This window comes from Budorcas taxicolor, chromosome X (genome assembly GCF_023091745.1).
Source record: "Budorcas taxicolor isolate Tak-1 chromosome X, Takin1.1, whole genome shotgun sequence".
Taxonomy (NCBI): Eukaryota; Metazoa; Chordata; class Mammalia; order Artiodactyla; family Bovidae; genus Budorcas; species Budorcas taxicolor.
Window position 1 is genome coordinate 144495792 of NC_068935.1, and position 17928 is coordinate 144513719.

The following is a 17928-nucleotide window of genomic DNA, read 5'->3' on the forward strand; positions in this document are numbered from 1 at the left end:
GACGGTAGCCTGCCAGGCTCCTCTGTCCATGGGCTTTCCCAGGCGAGAATACTGGAGAGGGTTGCCATCTCCTCCTCCTGCAGGTAATATAAGAAGCCTCTAGAAACATTACACTGATCCTGCTCCTGGGGAAAGCAAACTGACAGTGTGTGGATCCGTGATGAACACAACGTGAGTCAGAACTGGCTGAGCACCGCTCCTCTGTCTGAGCCGCACCTCAAAAACATTTTTGTTTCATCTCAGAGGTAAATGGCTAGGTTTGTTTTTTCCCCAGATACAAATGGTTCAGATTTTTGAAACGACGTGTCAGAAAACATCCCTGCAATGTTCCAATGGAGGCATGTAAATGCATGTAAAACCGTATTCTTTTTTCTTGTAATTAAAGTAGGCACCTGGGAAAGCATATAAGACTTTATATTATTACAAAACTCTTTATACTGCAATTAAAAATAAAGCAAAAAAAAAAATAACAAGCGTCTTTGATGGAGGCTTCCCATATGTGTGAATTTCATCAAAAACAGAAGCCTCTTAAAACAAGTGTGTTTTTAAAAAGCATGTTATCCATTTTTGCAGAAGAAAAAATACTTACAAAATATTTCTAGTTTAGAGGACAGCCTAAAATATTTCTGTTTCAGAGGACAGCCTGGACATGGAGTTGTCCAGAGCTCCAGCATCCTGGCCGTGAGCCGTTGGTCCTGTTTGAGCCTGTGGTTCAGAGGGCATCCTCCTGGTAGACGTGGCTGCCTTCGTGTCCGTGGCCTTCAGATGCCTCGTGTGTTGGGTTACGGCTCTCAATTTACAGTTCTCCTGCTTCCTTCTTCTCTTTCACTCCAACATCGGCTGTGTTTTTGCAGCTGATGGAAACTGCAAGCCCGTGTGACGTTCTTTTTTTTTTTTTGCTGTTTATCTGAAATGCACATGTAACTGTGAGCCCAATAGTTAACCTGGCACCTTTATCACACCCTTTTCCAGGAAACCCTAAACATAGGAAGCCTGCTTCCTCCATAGGTCCCAAGGGAGACAGCAGACAGCATAGGGCCCTAGGGATTCCCACAAAAGAGTCCCATGCCCAGCACAGTCAACACATACAGTTCCTGTGATTTTCTTCCTCTTCTTCTTTTAATACAAAAAGTTTTTTTTTTTGAGCGGAGCATGGCTACAACTCTTATTTTTTGGCAAAGAGTTTGGCACATTTCCTTTCTCCCTCCCTGTCTCTTTCCCAGTCTTCCTTCTTCTCTTAAGTCGTGTTACATCCTTGAAGAGAAAGGCTGGTCAAGGGCAGAAATCCTTAAGGAAGTCTGGGAGCAGAAATCCTTAAGGAAGCCTGGGAGCAGAGATACTTACGAAGCCCAGTGCTTTGTGTGTTGAAGTTTGAGGTTGTACTTTATTTCTCTCTGTAGAGAATTCGCCAGTGCAGATGCTAGACTAGGGTGGTGCTGTTTACTGGCTTCGTTGTCTGTGACTCTTTGCGACCCTGTAGGCCCTCCAGGCTCCTGCTGAGCCACCAGGGAAGCCCAGACTCGGATGCCTTCTGTCACACTCTCAAGCTTTTTCCTGTATTGCCTCAGTAACAAGGTGCAGCAGCTATCACTTGCTACAGGACGTCCAGTAGACAGAGAAGTTGATTATTCAAAGTCGGGCAGTTTACCAGGAAATATGTGGAGAAGAAAAATAGAATCTCTGGGTACCAAATTTGTCTTAGAGAGGGTGAACTAATGCAGTGAATGTAGTCTTTCAAAATATGGGGTTTCATCTCCCGCTTTAAAGTACAGGTCCCAGGACTTTGCTGGTGGGGTAGTGGTGAAGAGTCCACCTGCCAGTGCAGAGGACATGTGGGTCCGGAAAGATGCCACGTGCCACAGGGCAGCTAAGCCCGTGCGCCACAACTATGGAGCCTGTGCTCCGAAACAAGAGAAATCACCCCAGGGAGAAGCACGCACACCACGAGTGCAGGGTGGCCCCGACTCGGTGCAACTCAAGAAAGCCGGCACACCGCAACCAAACCCAGCACAGCCAAAACCAACAAATGAAGAAACAGACGAAGAGCACAGGCCCCAAATTTATTTACAGATTGTTAAATATACTCAATTTTTAAAAGTGAGCTGAGGTCTATACGCAGTGTGTACGTAGTAGATGGCATTTGTGATTTAATTCTGATACCTGCTATGAACAGCTGCCGGTGGAAAAGGTCCCGATGCCGGGAAAGACTGCAGGCAGGAGGAGAAGGGGACGACAGAGGATGAGATGGTTAGATGGCATCACCGACTCAATGGACAGGAACTTGGGCCGACTCCGGGAGCTGGTGAAGAACAGGGAAGCCTGGCGTGCTGCCATCCACAGGGTCACGAAGAGGCAGACGCAACTTGGCAACTGAACAACGTCTACTATGAAAATGGCTTTTTGACACCAGCCCCGTAAGGACCCTAGAAGACCCTTGCTAAAGTGAAAATTTGAGTCCCAGACAGATTTAGCATGGACCAACCAGGATGCATTGTGAATGCAGGAAAAGACTTCTAATAATCAGCTTCAGTGCCTTACTTTTTTTTTTTTAACATAGATCCAAGAGTTCTGATCACTTCAGTTTAGTTGCTCAGTGGTGTCTGACTCTTTTCAACCCCATGGACTGCAGCAAGCTTCCCTGTCCATCACAAACTCCTGGAGTCTACCCAGACCCATGTCCATCAAGTTGGTAATGCCATCCAACCATCTCATCCTGTGTTGTCCCTTTCTCCTCCTGCCCTCAATCTTTCCCATCATCAGGGTCTTTTCAAATGAGTCAGCTCTTCGCATCAGGTGGCCAAAGTATTGGAGTTTCAGCTTCAACATCAGTCTTTCCAATGAACACCCAGGACTGATCTCCTTTAGGATGGACTGGTTGGATCTCCTTGCAGTCCAAGGGACTCTCAAGAGTCTTTTCCAACACCACAGTTCAAAAGCATCAATTCTTCGGTGCTCAGCTTTCTTTATGGTCCAACTGTCACATCCAGGCATGACTACTGGAAAAACCACAGCTTTGACTAGATGGACCTTTGTCGGCCAAGTCATATCTCTGCTTTTTAATATGCTGTCTAGGTTTAATGTGCTGTCTAGGTTTATGTATATAAACATTTATTTACTTGGCTGCCTCGGGTCTTAGCTGTGGCAGGCAGGGCCTTCTTTGTGTCATGCAGAATCTTTCTTTCCGGCACTCAGCCTGTCTAGCTGTGGTGTGTGGACTCTGTAGGTACAGAATATGGTCTGTCTACTTATAGCGCTGGAGGGCTTAGTTACCCCCGGGCATGTGGGATCTTCATTCTCCAACCAGGGGTCAAACCTGCCTCCCTTGCACGGCAAGGTAGATTCTTAACCTCTGGACCACCGGGGAAGTCCCAGTACCTCATGTTTTAAGGGCAAACCAAAACTATGTCTCAGATGTTCCCACGTGGGAATTGTCGAGGAAAAGGGAGTTTCTCTGCTTCTGTTTGGAACTTATCTTGCAATGCGTAACACATGTGTACGCCATAAGATTTATAAAATCTCCTTGGAGCTCTGGGGAGTTATGGCTAATTGTGCACTATTTGGAAGAATAATGCATGAAAGTTAATTCCCTTACTCCCTAGTTAATGGTTGTTCTTTAGTTGCTCAGTCGTGTCCACCTCTCCTGTGACCCCGTGGACTGTAGCCCGCCAGGCTCCTCTGTCCATGGGATTCTCCAGGCAAGAATCCTGGAGTGGGTTGTCATTTCTTCCTCCAGGGGATCTTCCCTCCCCAGGAATCTAAGCTGCATGCATCTCCTTTTTCGCAGGTGGGTTCTTTACCGCTGAGCCAGCAGGGAAGCCCACTAGTTAATTAATCCAGGGTTGAATAGGCACTCAGCTTGTGTATTTGGGCTTCCTAGGTGGCGCTAGTGGTCAAGAACCTGCCTGCCCATGTAGGAGACATAAGAGATACAGGTTTGATCCCTGGGTTGGAAAGACCCCTTGGAGGAGGTCATGGCAACCCACTCCAGTATTCTTGCTGGAGAATCCCATAGACAGAGGAGCCTGGGAGGCTACAGTCCACGGGGTTGCAAAGAGGTGAACATGACTGAAGCGACTTAGCACTCCCATGTGTATTCTTTTTTACATTTATAGCTGTAAGGAATAGCTTGGGTTTTACCCCTCTCTGCAAATAGAAGCAGATCATTTGAATACAAATATCTTTTTTTTTTTTTTTGTATGATTATCCTGGGCAGTTTGAATGCAGTTTAGCATAATTTGAAAAGAGTAAATGTGTATATGATGAAATTAGCATTATTCCCTTTGTGGCTACATGAACTGCAGATTTACACCTCCACTAAGGGCTTCCCTGGTGGGCTCAGGCTGTCAAGAGTCTGCCTGCAGCGTGGGAGAACTGGCTTCAATCCCTGGGTCGGGAAGATCCCCTGGAAGAGGGCATGGCAACCCACTCTAGTATTCTTGCCCAGAGAATCCCGTGGACAGAGGACCATGGTGGGCTATAGTCCATGGGGTCACCAAGAGTCGGACACGACTGAGCGACTAACACACTGAGCATTATTTGCCTTTACAAGCCACAGGCCCCATGGTTTGTGATCATTCTGTCACTTTCAGAGCAGGCTGATGGTATCTGGGGAGGGTGCAGAGAGCAGGGGTTCCCCACTGCGGGGTGGATGTGTGCATCTGAGTTTCTCTTGCTGGCTCCTCGGTGCCTACTCTGGTTCTGCGGCATGCCAGCTTGCTCCCCCCGAGTCTCAGAAGTTCCCTGCATGGCTGGCAGCCGCAGACTGAGGCTGACACGGGCCGCTGCGCCCACTGAGCGGGTCGTGCTTCCTGGGCAGGGACCCCTGCTGATGGGTGCGTGGCCGAGACCCCAGCTTCCTCAGCAGGGCCCCCCACGAGCAGGGGTCCTTTCTTGATGGCCCTTATCGCTGAACCATCAGTAACAGGGCGGATTCCACGGGCTAAGCCAGACAGATTAAAGGTTACGTTTGAAGGTGACCGATGACACTCACCCTCAAAGAGTCCTCCTTTGAAAGATGACACAAGGGTTACGTTTCAGAGGTCGGGATCCCCTAGGGCTGCCTTTCATCTCTCCCAGGGGGTCCCCTCTGTGACACTCAGCACTTGTTGACCGCTGAGAAAGAAACTGCTGGATACGATCAGACCAGAGAGCCCGAGGCCCTCCCGTTCCATCCTGCCTTGCCCGTGGGGCCACCCAAAAACTCCCCGTCTGCATCTCATTCATGGTGCCTTTCTCCGTAGGGAGCTGCCTGGAGGTTATGTCACAGCCTCGTGAAGAACAACACTCGTGGTTGTTGCTCTTGTTGCCCAGTCGCTAAGTGGTGTCCGACTCTTTGCCCGCCAGGCTCCACTGTCCATGGGATTTCCCAGGTAAGAATCCTGGAGTGGGTTGGCGTTTCCTTCTCCAAGGGAACTTCCCAACCCAGGGATCAAACCTGCGTCTCCTGCATTGGCAGGTGGATTCTTTACGACTGTGCCACCTGGGAAGGCCACAGAACAGCAGAGCCACCTACAAACACCTAGCTGCTCAGGCACCTGCTCTGACTTGATAGCTGGTCGGCACGGTTTCTTGTCCAAAGTCCAGAGAGGAACCACGTGGAGCCGCGTGCTCTCTGCAAAATGGGCTGAACCGGAGAAGCTGCACCCGATGGCCCAAAGTATTGCATTCCTCACTGTCCAGTAATGGCCCATGAGGGTAACCGGGCCTTTCCCCACATAACCCGGCAAAAGTTTGCGGTTTCTAAAGTCGGGCAGCGGGAGATGCTTAATTTAATGACTCCTGCGGTTTGTGGAAGTCATTCATGGCCTCTGAACTCCGAGATGTTGGGGATCTAATTGGAAAAGCAAGCTCGACAGTTCATGGGTGAAATTGGGCTAAAAGGAACTAGCTAGCCATTTGGGTTTAGGAAGAGTATACACGTTTAGCTTCTTTTTACTTGCAAAGTTCTTATAACATTGGGCTTCCCTTGTGGTTCAGGTGGTAAAGAATCTGCCTTCAATTCTGGAGACCTGGGTTCAATCTCTGGGTTGGGAAGGTCCCATGGAGAAGGGAAAGGCTACCCACTCCAGTATTCTGGCCCAGAGAATTCCTATAGTCCATGGGGTTGCAAAGAGTCAGACACTGAGCGACTTTCACTTCACTTCACTTGTTGTAACGTAGTTGGGAATGCAGTATATAAAATATATGATGTTGGCAGTGATATACATGATTGTTCTGCGGTGCCAGAATATGCCAGCTGTAACAGCAAATGAGGTCAAAGAGATATCACGAAGTAGGAAATATTAAATATTATTTAATGTTTAATACTATTTGAATTGATATTTAAATAAAAATATTAATTTTTTCCCCCTAAGAACAAGAACATAGGTAGTCCAGGAATGCTTTGCAGACGAATGACTTGGGAATTTAGACTCCGGGAAATTTCCTGCTCTGAAATGAGGAGTCTTTCATGTTGACTAAGGAGAAAAGAATTGGCTGTTGAGATAAAGAAACGATGGAATAAATCAAGAGCAAAATAAATAAATTTTAAAAAAAGAGAATATTCCAAAAAAAATCTTGCTTAACACTTTATGTTAATACGTATGCAGCAAACTGGTGCCAACAGAAATAAAAGGGAATAATTCTAAGTGTCCTAGTAACCGGCAGAGCTGTGGTGTGACCAGCAAGAAAGTTGGGAAGAAGAAACACAGAGTGGAGGAGGAACAGGGAAACACGTTTGGGGCCAGCTGATCAGGACTGATTGGACACAGATGACCAACATGCTCAAGCTGATAAATACTCAAGCAGGCACCAAGACTGTAAGAGCAGAGGTGAGAGCTGGGGTCTGGGACGATCAGATGAGATTTAGCAGCAGCAGCAGCAAGACCACACTTGAGTCACGGTTGTTTGTTTATTTTTTTCAAATTTATATATATATTTTTATTTGGCTGTGTGGATCTTCGTTGCTGCACGGTGACTTTCTTTGGTTGTGGCGAGTGGTGACTGATGTCTAGTTGAGGTGCGGGGGCTTCTCACTGGGGGAGCTTCTCTTGGTGCAGAGCACAGGTTCTAAGGCACGTGGGCTTCAGGAGTCCTGGGGCGCAGGCTTAGTTGCTCCACGGCATGTGGAATCTTCCCTGAGCGGGGATCGAACCCGCGTCTCCTGCACTGGAAGGCGGATTCTTAACCACTGGACCACCAGGGAAGCCCCTGTTTTGCATCCGTGAGGGATATTAGGGCTTTTAATACCAAAACATACTAAACGAAGGGAAAGATCTTGTCACAAAATACACGTGCTTTTTGAATATAGTTGGTTACCACGGAGAGGGAAAATAGATTCATTTTGTAAACAACACAAGAGCCATGTGGTTCGTTTCTCTCTCAGCTTCTCAGGTCCTCACTAATGCTGGACAATTTGCTTGCTGGAAATTCTAGTTCAGTGTGACCCGGACATTTGACTCTGAAGGTTGACCTCTGCACCTTCACGGAGAATGTAAGTTTCTGTGGGACCCAGAGAAAAATAACGACAGTAATACAAGTTTTGATTGATTGATTGATGCTTTTAAATTGTGGTGCTGGAAAAGACTCCTGAGAGTCCCTTGGACCGCAAGGAGATCAAACCAGTCAATTCTAAATGAGATCAACCTTGAATATTCATTGGATGCTGAAGCTGAAACTCCAATACTTTGGACACTTGATGTAAAAAGCTGACTCATTTGAAAACACCCTGATGCTGGGAAAGATTGAAGGCAGGAGGAGAAGGGGACGACAGAGGATAGGATGGTTGGATGGCATCACCGACTCGATGGACATGGATTTGAGCAAACTCCAGGAATAGTGAAGGACAAGAGAGCCTGGTGTGGTACAGCCCTTGGGGTTGACAAGAGTTGGACACGACTTAGCAACTGAGCAACAGCAAGATAAAGCTTAGAAAGTCTTAGCAGAGTTGCTCGTTGGCCAACCAGCGGCTTCCGTTACATTCGGAACTGACATTAGAGCTGATTATAAATGCTTGCGGCACACACATCTCCCTGACTGCAAGGCTGATTGAAAGGACTAATTAGGTCAGCTTCTAATGCAGCAGCTAAAGCTAGCAGATCAGAGTGATACATGTAGAGAAATTCAAGAGAGAGTGTCCCGTATCCATCTGACTGTGCTTGTCCGCCTTCTGCAGATACAGGCGCACTGCTGACTCTCTGAAAAGACTGCGAGAGTGGCCAGGAACATTCTTATCTTGACATTTAAAAAGCTGATGCATTGAGAGCCGAAAGAGGAGAAAAAGTCATCTGTGCTGCATGTGGGTAGGGGCCAGGCCTAGAGGCGCAGAGGCACGTTGAAGCAACAGAGGCAGGCGAGGATGGGGGTGTGGGCAGTACCTTACGGCTCCTCCCGAGGACCACCTCGTTTAAATTCACCAGGAGGGCGTCCTTGGTGGCAGTAAAGAATCCCCCTGCCAGGGCAGGAGACACGGGCTCCGTCCCTGGACCGGAAAGATCCCCACTTGCCTCCAGGCAACTCAGCCACAACTGCTGAGCGTGTGCTCTGGAGCCTGGGACCTTCCACTATGGAAGCCCTGGCGCCCTGGAGCCTGTGCTATGAAACGAGAGAGGCCACAGCAATGAGAAGACCAAGCATTGCAGCAGAGAGTAGCGCCCCCCCCCCCCCCACCCCACCCCCCGGTTCTCTGCCGCAGCAGTGAAGACCCAGCACAGCCAAAACGGAATCAATATAAAATAAACTCATCAGGCTTAGCGAGGGGTGAGTCCCGGCTGACCCAGGATTCCCAACCACCCGCATTTGTATTCCTTTCCTCCAACACGTTTGCACAGAAGACTTCTGAGCCTCTCCTGAAGATGTAAAGACAAGATCGACCTATACCTACACTAAATCAATCGATGAAACTTTTGAAAGACAGCTCTTTCCGTGCTGGATCTGGTAAAGATCTTTCCCATTCCTGATTCATCTCGAATTGTCAGAGTATCTGACTTCGACGTTATGCGAAATGAAGGAAGTCTTTGACAAAAAATGAGTATGTGTGTGTATATATTCACACATACTTATGCATACACATAAATGTGTATATAAATACACACACATATATGTATTACGGTGTGTGCAGGCATACTCAGTCACTTCGGTTGTGTCTGACTCTCCGATTCCACTGACTGTAGCCCACAAGGCTCCTCTGTCCGTGGGATTCTCCAGGCAAGAATACTGGAGTAGGTTATCATGCTGTCCTCCAGAGGATTCTCCCAACCCAGGGATCAAACCAGCGTCTCGTGCATCTCAGGCGTTGCAGGCAGATTCTTTACCGCTGAGCTGCCTGTGAAGTCCCATGTATTATGGTGGCAGCTTTAAAAAAACAATTTGTCTGGGCTAGGTCTTAGTTGCAGCATGTGGGAATCTAGCTGCCTGACCAAGGATGAAACCCAGGCCCCCTGCATTGGGAGCTTGGAGTCTTAGCTACTGGACCAGTGGGGACGTCTCATCAAGGTAGCAGTTTTTATGTAGAAGCAATTCATAGCCCTAAGCTATCTCATCTAAATATAATATATCCTGTAAGAATTGATAATTGTGCATAAGTTCCAAGCAAGTCAAGGGTTAGATATACAAGCCATTTACTTCCTAGCTGCGTGATCGATTCTATTTTAACTTCTGTGAGCTTCAATTTCTTTATCTGGACCATTGAAAAATAGATTATATACAGAGACTTTGAGGCTTTGCAGCGTTCAATAGGGGCTTCCGTGGTGGCTGTATAGTAAAGAATCTGCCTGCCAATGGAGGAGACATGGGTTTGACCCCTGGATTAGGAATATCCCCTGCAGGAGGAAATGGCAACCCACTCCAGTATCCTTGCCTGGAGAATCCCATGGATAGAGAAGCCTGGTGGGCTACAGTCCGTGGGGTCACAGAGAGTCAGACATGACCGAGCGATGAAACAACAACCACCATGTTCAATAAATGCTAATTTATTTTATTCCTATCTATCATGTATGTACATGTGTGTCTCTGTCAGGTCTATAGTATTTACAAGTGTATTTATCATCTATCTGTGTGTGTGTGTATATATATATAGAGAGAGAGAGAGAGAGAATTTTTGGGCTTTCCAAAAATTGCAGGTGGGTAAAGAATCCACCTGCAATGCAGGAGACCTGGGTTCAATCCCTGGGTTGGGAAGATCCCCTGGAGAAGGGAAAGGCTACCCACTCCAGTATTCTGGCCTGGAGAATTCCAGGGACTGTATAGTCCATGGGGTCGCAAAGAGTTGGATACAACTGAGTGGCTTTCTCATAGATATGTATAATGTATATATGTTTGTATTTAAGGCATTTCTGAGGATTCAGTATGTGGTTAAGAGACACCCGGTAACAGAGGCGCAATCAGATGGCAGTGTCAGCTGGAAGGTTATTTATGTCTTCAGCAGTTATAACTTTGCACAAAGCTCATAGCAGAGGTTACTAAATACTGCCCCCAATTTTTGACCAGTTTTAGTGCACTTTTCCTAAATGTCTGAATCCAGAAAGCAGCCCAGATGTTGTCATTGTTGCCCTTGGCTTTTCTCTGCACACATAGATTTTTTCTTCGTTAACCAGCAGTTGGGAAAACTGATGTACGTGGCGGTGGGTGTAGCAGGTATGGTGAAGATGGTGTCACAGGCTTTCCTGTTGGCTCAGTGATTAAAAAAGAAAAAAACCCACCTGCCAATGCAGGAGACACTGGTTGGATCCTGATTTGGGGAGATCCCACACTCTGCGGAGCAACTAAGCCTGTGGTCTAGAGCCTGGGAGCCAAATTACTGAGCCTCAGAGCTGCAAATACTGAAGCTTGCGAACCCTTACCCACAGCAAGGGAAGCCCCTCAAGGAGAAGCCCAGACACCACAATGAAGTATAGCACCGGCCCTCGGCAACTCGAGAAATGTCTGTGTGCAGCGACAGACACAGGGCAGCCAAAAATAAATAAAATTAAAAAAAAAAAAAAAAACAGTTTCACGCTGGTTTTGTAGGGAAACCCATGCCTGACACCTGGCCCTACACGTGAATGAAATCCCCGTGGTTCAGAATTTTTTTCTCAGTAAACGTGAGCTTTGTCTGTGTCGTTTTGGTGTGTTCCGTTTGCTGAGTGCTGAGCAGTTTTCCATTCATGGACCTGCAAGCCCTGCTGTTGGTAGAGGGTCCAGAGCCTCAAGTGTTTCTGTCTCTGGGGAGGCGGGGGGGGCGCGGCCCCAAGGGTTCTGCTAAATTAATCTCTTCGAGGCTGGCCTGGGGAGATCAGGGGAGGCTTGTGAAATATGTACGCCCTGAGCTCTGAGTTAAAGCCTTTCCAGACAGTGTCTTTGTGCCAGTCGAGAGGGAAGAGAGCTTTTATTTCTCGCTGGAGTGAGGCACACATGGAGAACACAGGACCAGTGACCGCAGGAGGCTCGTGATGAGGTGCGGAAGGCAGACATCAAGACGGGGGAGGCAGACATCAAGGGTTTCTGCCTAACAAGCTGCTGACGCGTTTCCAGCAGGGCTCCCCAGTGGCAGCCTTGCATCACCGCTGCTCGCCTAGGGAGCCCCCATTCCGACTGAAAAACATTTGTGTGTTTAAGGGATGTGACCTTCCCCAGGTAGCTTCAATTTCAAGCCAGCCCGGTGCATTCTTTAGTGGAGTCTGTGAAGTGTGGCACCGGGCAAAGAGATGATAAACATCAGAGCTGGCTTTACTCACATTTAGAAGGCAGGACAGCTTTTGTGGGAGAGAGAGAGAGGAAAAAAAAAAAGGTCCTGGTCTGATTTTTTTTTTTTTCTCTTTTGTTGAATATGTTGTGTTCTGGCAAGTACTATGGGGAAAGTGAAAGTGAAGTAGCTCAGTCTTGTCTGACTCTGTGACCCCATGGACTGTAGCCTACCAGGCTCCTTTTTCCATGGGAGTTCTCTAGGCAAGAGTACTGGAGTGGGTTGCCATTTCGTTCTCCAGGGGATCTTCCCAAGCCAGGGGTTGAACCCGGGTCTCCTGCATTGTAGGTAGACGCTTTCTGAGCCACCAGGGAAGTCTGTAATATATAACATATCGAATTATCACACTGGACACTTTTCCACTTTGTGACCCCATGGACTGTGGCCTACCAGGATCCTCCGTCCACGGGATTTTTCCAGGCAAGAGTACTGGAGTGGGTTGCCATTTCCTTCTCCAGGGGATCTTCCCGACCCAGGGATTGAACCCTGGTCTCCTGTATTGTAGGCAGACGCTTTACCATCTGAGCCACCAGGGAAGTACTATGGGGGGTGGAGAATAAAATATTAATTTACTGTCATGCAGTCATTTTCTCCTGTTAGCAGAAGAGCAGTCCGAGGAAATGAGAAAGCACTCTGCTCATTGAATGGCCATCCCGCTATTGTGGGCGTTGGCACACTACAGCCTCTGGGATGAGTCTGGCCCCTTGCCTGTACTGTCAATGAAGTTTTATTGGAAGACAGTCATGGACACTCCTGGGTGAGCGGTCTATGGCGACTTTTGTAAGACAAAAGACCTAAAAAAAGACGTTTCTTAGACAGCAGTGTTGAGCTGTGAAAAAAAGATTCTTTGGCCTACAGAGCCTACAATACTGACTCTCTAACTCTTTCCAGAAAAGTTTGCTGACCTCGTGAAAGACCCTTATGCTACTCAGGGTCTCCATTTGACTGTCTCACCTGTGAATTTCTCTGTGATGGATTCTAGTCCAGCATCTGTTTCCCAAAATACCTGTTACCAGCTGCATGTGGAAAGGAGAGTATTTGAACTGTGCCTGCCATGACTCAAGAAGTGAGCTTTAAGTTTTATTGAATTGTAAGTAATGAATTAAGAATCTTTTTTCTTAATTGTTTAGTTTTTGGCCACGCTGGGTCTTCATTGCTGCATGCTGGGTCTTTCTCTAGTTTTGCTGTGAGGGAGGGGCTGGTCTTCAGTTGTTGTGTGTGGGCTGCTCGTTACGGTGGCTTCTCTTGTGACTCACGGGTTTCTCTTGTTGTGACTCACTGGCTTCAGTCGTTGCCAAGCACTGGCTTTGTTGCCCCCAGGCACGTGGGATCTTCCCGGAGCAGGGATGGAACCCACGTCCCCTGCATTGGAAGGTGAATTCTTAACCACTGGCCCACCAGGGAAGCCCAATTTTAATGAATATAAGTGCCTCTATGGGACCTCCTGTGGCTCAGATTCTGGTAGACAATCTACCCGCAATACTGGAGACCCAGGTTTGAGCCCTGGGTCAAGAAGATTCCTTGGAGAAGGAATTGGTTAACCCACAGGAGTATTCTTGCCTAGAGAATCACAGGGACAGAGGAGCCCTGGTGGGCTACAGTCCATGGGGTCACAAAGAGTTGGACATGACTGAGAAAGATTGAAGGCAAGAGAAGGGGATGGCAGAGAATGAGATGGTTGGATGGCATTAGCGACTCGGTGGGCGTGAGTTTGAGCAAGCTGCAGGGGACGGTAGAGGGCAGGGAAGCCTGGGGTGCTGCGGTCCACGGCCTCACAGAGAGTCACACACGACTGAGCAGCTCAACAGGAAGAACAGAAAGAGCTTATATATGGCTACTGGCTCCTCTGTTGGGCGCATGGAAGAGGTTTCAAGGAAAGAAGGAACCTAGCAAGCTCTGGTCACACTGTGACATTTCTTTTCTGCGTATTTTATTTGTTGGTGCAATTCTAAAATGTATCATTTTTTTCTACATTCCCTTTCTTACATTTCATTATTAAAGAAATTAGTTGATTTCTGTATGTTAATCTTGTATCCTTCTCCCTTGCTGTAATATTTATTTTCTGGGTTTTTTTTTTCCCTTGTGAAATATAACACATGCACACTTTATACAGAAACGTAGTTATACCATTTTTATTTAATGTGTATCTGATAATGTAGGATTTTAGTTTCTTTTTTAGTTTTTCTTAGTGCTCTTGATGAAAGTGAAAGTGGAGAGTGAAAAAGTTGGCCCAAAGCTCAACATTCAGAAAACAAAGATCATGGCATCTGGTCCCATCACTTCATGGGAAATAGATGGGGAAACAGTGGAAACAGTGTCAAACTTTATTTTTGGGGGCTCCAAAATCACTGCAGATGGTGATTGCAGCCATGAAATTAAAAGACGCTTACTCCTTGGAAGGAAAGTTATGACCAACCTAGACAGCATATTCAAAGGCAGAGACATTACTTTGCTGACTAAGGTCTCTGTAGGCAAGGCTATGGTTTTTCCAGTGGTCATGTATGGATGTGAGAGTTGGACTGTGAAGAAGGCTGAGTGCCGAAGAATTGATGCTTTTGAACTGTGGTGTTGGAGAAGACTCTTGAGAATCCCTTGGACTGCAAGGAGATCCAACCAGTCCATTCTGAAGGAGGTCAGTCCTGGGATTTCTTTGGAAGGAATGATGCTGAAGCTGAAGCTCCAGTACTTTGGCCACCTCAGCGAAGAATTGACTCATTGGAAAAGACTCTGATACTGGGAGGGACTGGGGGCAGGAGGAGAAGGGGGTGACCGAGGATGAGATGGCTGGATGGCATAACGGACTTGATGGACGTGAATCTGAGTGAACTCCGGGAGGTGGTGATGGACAGGGCGGCGTGGCGTGCTGCGATTCATGGGGTTGCAAAGAGTCGGTCATGACTGACTGACTGAACTGAACTGAACTGAACTGGATGCGTTTAAGGGAATGTGTATGATTGAGATATTGAAATATTGACTGTAACGCAGTTATCTTCCCAGTTCATTTCCATCATTAATTTATTTTTTTTTTTCTGGGACAGTTTTCCAGTTGATTTTTAATTTTACCCTTCTGTTAAAAAACTGAACACTCAGCTCTGTTCTAGCTCTGTTTCATGTCTTTTTCTCCGTCAGTTGGTGCTATCTTTATTATCACCATCTTTTCGCTTTCTTTGAATAGTTTTCTTGAGTTGATTTTGTGTCTTCAACTGCTTTGAGTTCATAGCACAGGAATCATGAACTATATATATATATTTCTATTACCTGCATTTTACCGTCAAAATTTCTGTCTCCTTGTGTTTGATATTACCAATTTGGCTAGAACATGATTCGACTTTCTTTTTAATCTTGCAGCTTGAAACTGATTGGTCTTTGATTCTAAATATCTTTGTCTTTCACCAAAGCTGCAGAGTTCTCCACTATTTTCTTTTAATATTGCCTCTTTTGCATTAAAAAAAAATCCGTTTAAATATATTTTATCTTTTTATATATTTAGTCAGTGGAATCTAAAACTTTCACTTAATTTTTCGACTTCGTTTTTCTGTAGTTCACTCTGCATTGTTTGTATACATCTATATTATAATCTAACCCACTCCCGTGTTCTTCCCTGGAGAGTCCCAGGGACGGGAAAGCCTGGTGCGCTGCCGTCTATAGGCACGCACAGAGTCGGACACGACTGAAGCGACTTAGCAGCAGCAGCAGCATATTATAATCTATTAGCATTCTCTTCAGCTATCTTAGTCTCTAATTCTTCCATTTAGTTTTAGTTTGTTTTTTTTTTTAAGTTTGAACTATCTCTTTTTTTCCCTTAAAAATTTTGCTTGCTAATCTCTCAAAAATCTTCCTGGCTATTTGTATGATATTTTGTTTCTTATGTTGTTAATTCTTTTTTTTTTTTTAGATATTTAATGCATATTTATTTTACATCCTGCATTGACAGTTGTAATGCCTGATGTCTTTGGAGGTGATAGCCTACTGTTTTATGCTAATAACTATCACTCTTGGTAGGGGGGGGACATCATATATTTTGTGATTTTTTTCATTGTAATATTTTGGATCTATCTCTATGAGGTAGAGACACTTTATGAAGGTGTCTCTGAAGCTTCACACCATGGAATCTATAAACTATATACATGGTTGGTGCAAGGAGTCAGAGGTGGAGACTACAAGAAAAGCTTGTGCTCTTGACCGCTTTTGAGCGTAGTCTAGTATCCAGAATAGTTTAAATGTTGATAATGTTAGTCTGAAACACATTCAGCATCTTGTACCCTGACAGTTTTTCTCTAATTGAATGGCATTGTCTTCATAGAATAAAGAAGGTGATTTTGCTTTTCTGACAAAAGCAAATTTTCTTAAAAGTAATTCTTGGGCAGTGAAAAAAAATTTTTTTTTAGTTTTTAATTGAAGGATAATTGCTTTACAATGTTGTGTTGGTTTCTGCTGTACAGCAAGGTGAATGAGCCATAAGTATAACTATATCCCCTCCCTCCAGTGGCAACTCCTTATCATCTTCAAACTTAGGAAGGTTTCACAGAGTGATCTTTTCACTTGCATAGTTGATATCAAGATCTGGATGGAAATTTTTACAAAACCATCTATATGCCTGGGGGATTTTTTCCCCTCCTATGAAGCAGACAAGTTGACAAATTAATATATTTGGTCTTTGGAAATTTGCTAAATTGCAGATGCAGTATATCGATGGACAGATGTCTGTTTCTCTCTCTCTGGTTTTTAATGTTTTTGGTGAAAGCAATTGAGGGACCATAGACAGTGTTTTGTTGTTATTGCTATTTTTGTCTTTGGTTTTGTGTGTGCCTTTCTCTGCTTGTCCTGAATCAACAGGGATTAGTCAGCTGGTAGACTAAGCAAAGCGGGAAAGTGATTCTTAACTTTGCTGTTCCCAGGCTTGACATTCCAAGGATCAGTACTTTTTACAAGTGCCCCAGAGTGCTTCTTATCGTCAGACAAGTCAGGGAAGCACTAATTTAGGGAATTCACTCTCCGTTAACCACACACTCAATTTACAAAATGACCCAAATGCTTGTGAAATGATTTTTTTTTTTTTCCTGTTAAGCACCAACGTCAAGATACAAGATATGATAGCTTAGGATGAACGGTGTCGGATTCTTGATCTCTGAAGAAGATTTAGCTTCGGGACCAGAGACCAGGCTTGACCACTCGGGGCTCTCGTGTGGCAGAAGTTTTTACTACAGTGGAAAGGGTCAGAGAAAGCTTCTGACATAGACATCAGAAGGAGGTGGGAAGTGCCCCACTTCCTAGTCTTTGGCAAGGGAATTATATACTTTTTAATTAGCTATTACAAGTCAAAAGAATGTCTCAAGGTTGTAAAAATTTTACCAGACACACTCCCATAATACACATTCTAAGATATCAGGATTAGTCAGAAGGTTCTCAGGAAGAAGAAACTGTCCTCAAGCAGGGTATATTGTTATATAATCCCTGCTACTGCTGCTGAGTCGCGTCAGTCGTGTCCGACTGTGTGCGACCCCATAGACGGCAGCCTACAAGGCTCTGCCGTCCCTGGAATTCTCCAGGCAAGAACACTGGAGTGGGTTGCCATTTCCTTCTCCATATAATCCCTAGTACAGAGTTTAAACTGAGTTGTTTATTGTGTAATCATCAGTTCCCAGCTTAAAGAAAGAAAAAAAAAATGGTTTTCTATGATTAAGACTAAGGAATATAGAGGGGGAAAAAAAAAGTTTCTTCTTTCCTTCTCTTTGAGAATTCCAGACCCCTAGCTCCTCTGGGCTTCCCTGGTGATTCAGATGGTAAAGCGTCTGCTTGCAATGCTGGAGACCCCGGTTCAGTCTCTGGGTCAGGAAGAGCCCCTGGAGAAGGAGATGGCAACCCACTCCAGTACTCTTGCCTGGGAAATGCCATGGACAGAGGAGCCTGGTGGGCTGCAGTCCATGGGGTTGCAAAGAGTCAGGCACGCCTGAGCGACTGCTCTACTTTACTGTCCCCTCCTCGAGACCCCCAGATCCCTCTCTCCTTGGGGACCCCCGCACTTCTTATCAACCTGCCTAGGAATTGAGTCTGTCAGATAAATACATTTCAGCGTCAGAAATTTGCAAAATTCTCATAGACTGTGAATTCATGAATACCCTCATTTGTGCATATCATGTTGAACCTTTTGTCTTCCACTGATTCTCAATCACTCTTTATTTATTGTTTTGGCTTGTGGTGGGTCTTCACTGCTGTGTGTGGGCTTTCTC

The 17928-nt window shown here is 45.8% G+C and overlaps 1 long non-coding RNA gene across 2 annotated transcripts in view; it reads left to right on the plus strand.

The window, feature by feature from the left end:
* The window catches only part of LOC128070043 (uncharacterized), a 105377-nt gene that overhangs the window by 73252 nt on the left and 14197 nt on the right, over positions 1–17928 (plus strand). For both annotated transcript variants that reach the window (XR_008201598.1, XR_008201597.1), the window contains exons 4-5: positions 5241–5369; positions 12590–12788. This is a non-coding gene — a long non-coding RNA (uncharacterized LOC128070043). The remainder of the gene's footprint in view (positions 1–5240; positions 5370–12589; positions 12789–17928) is intronic.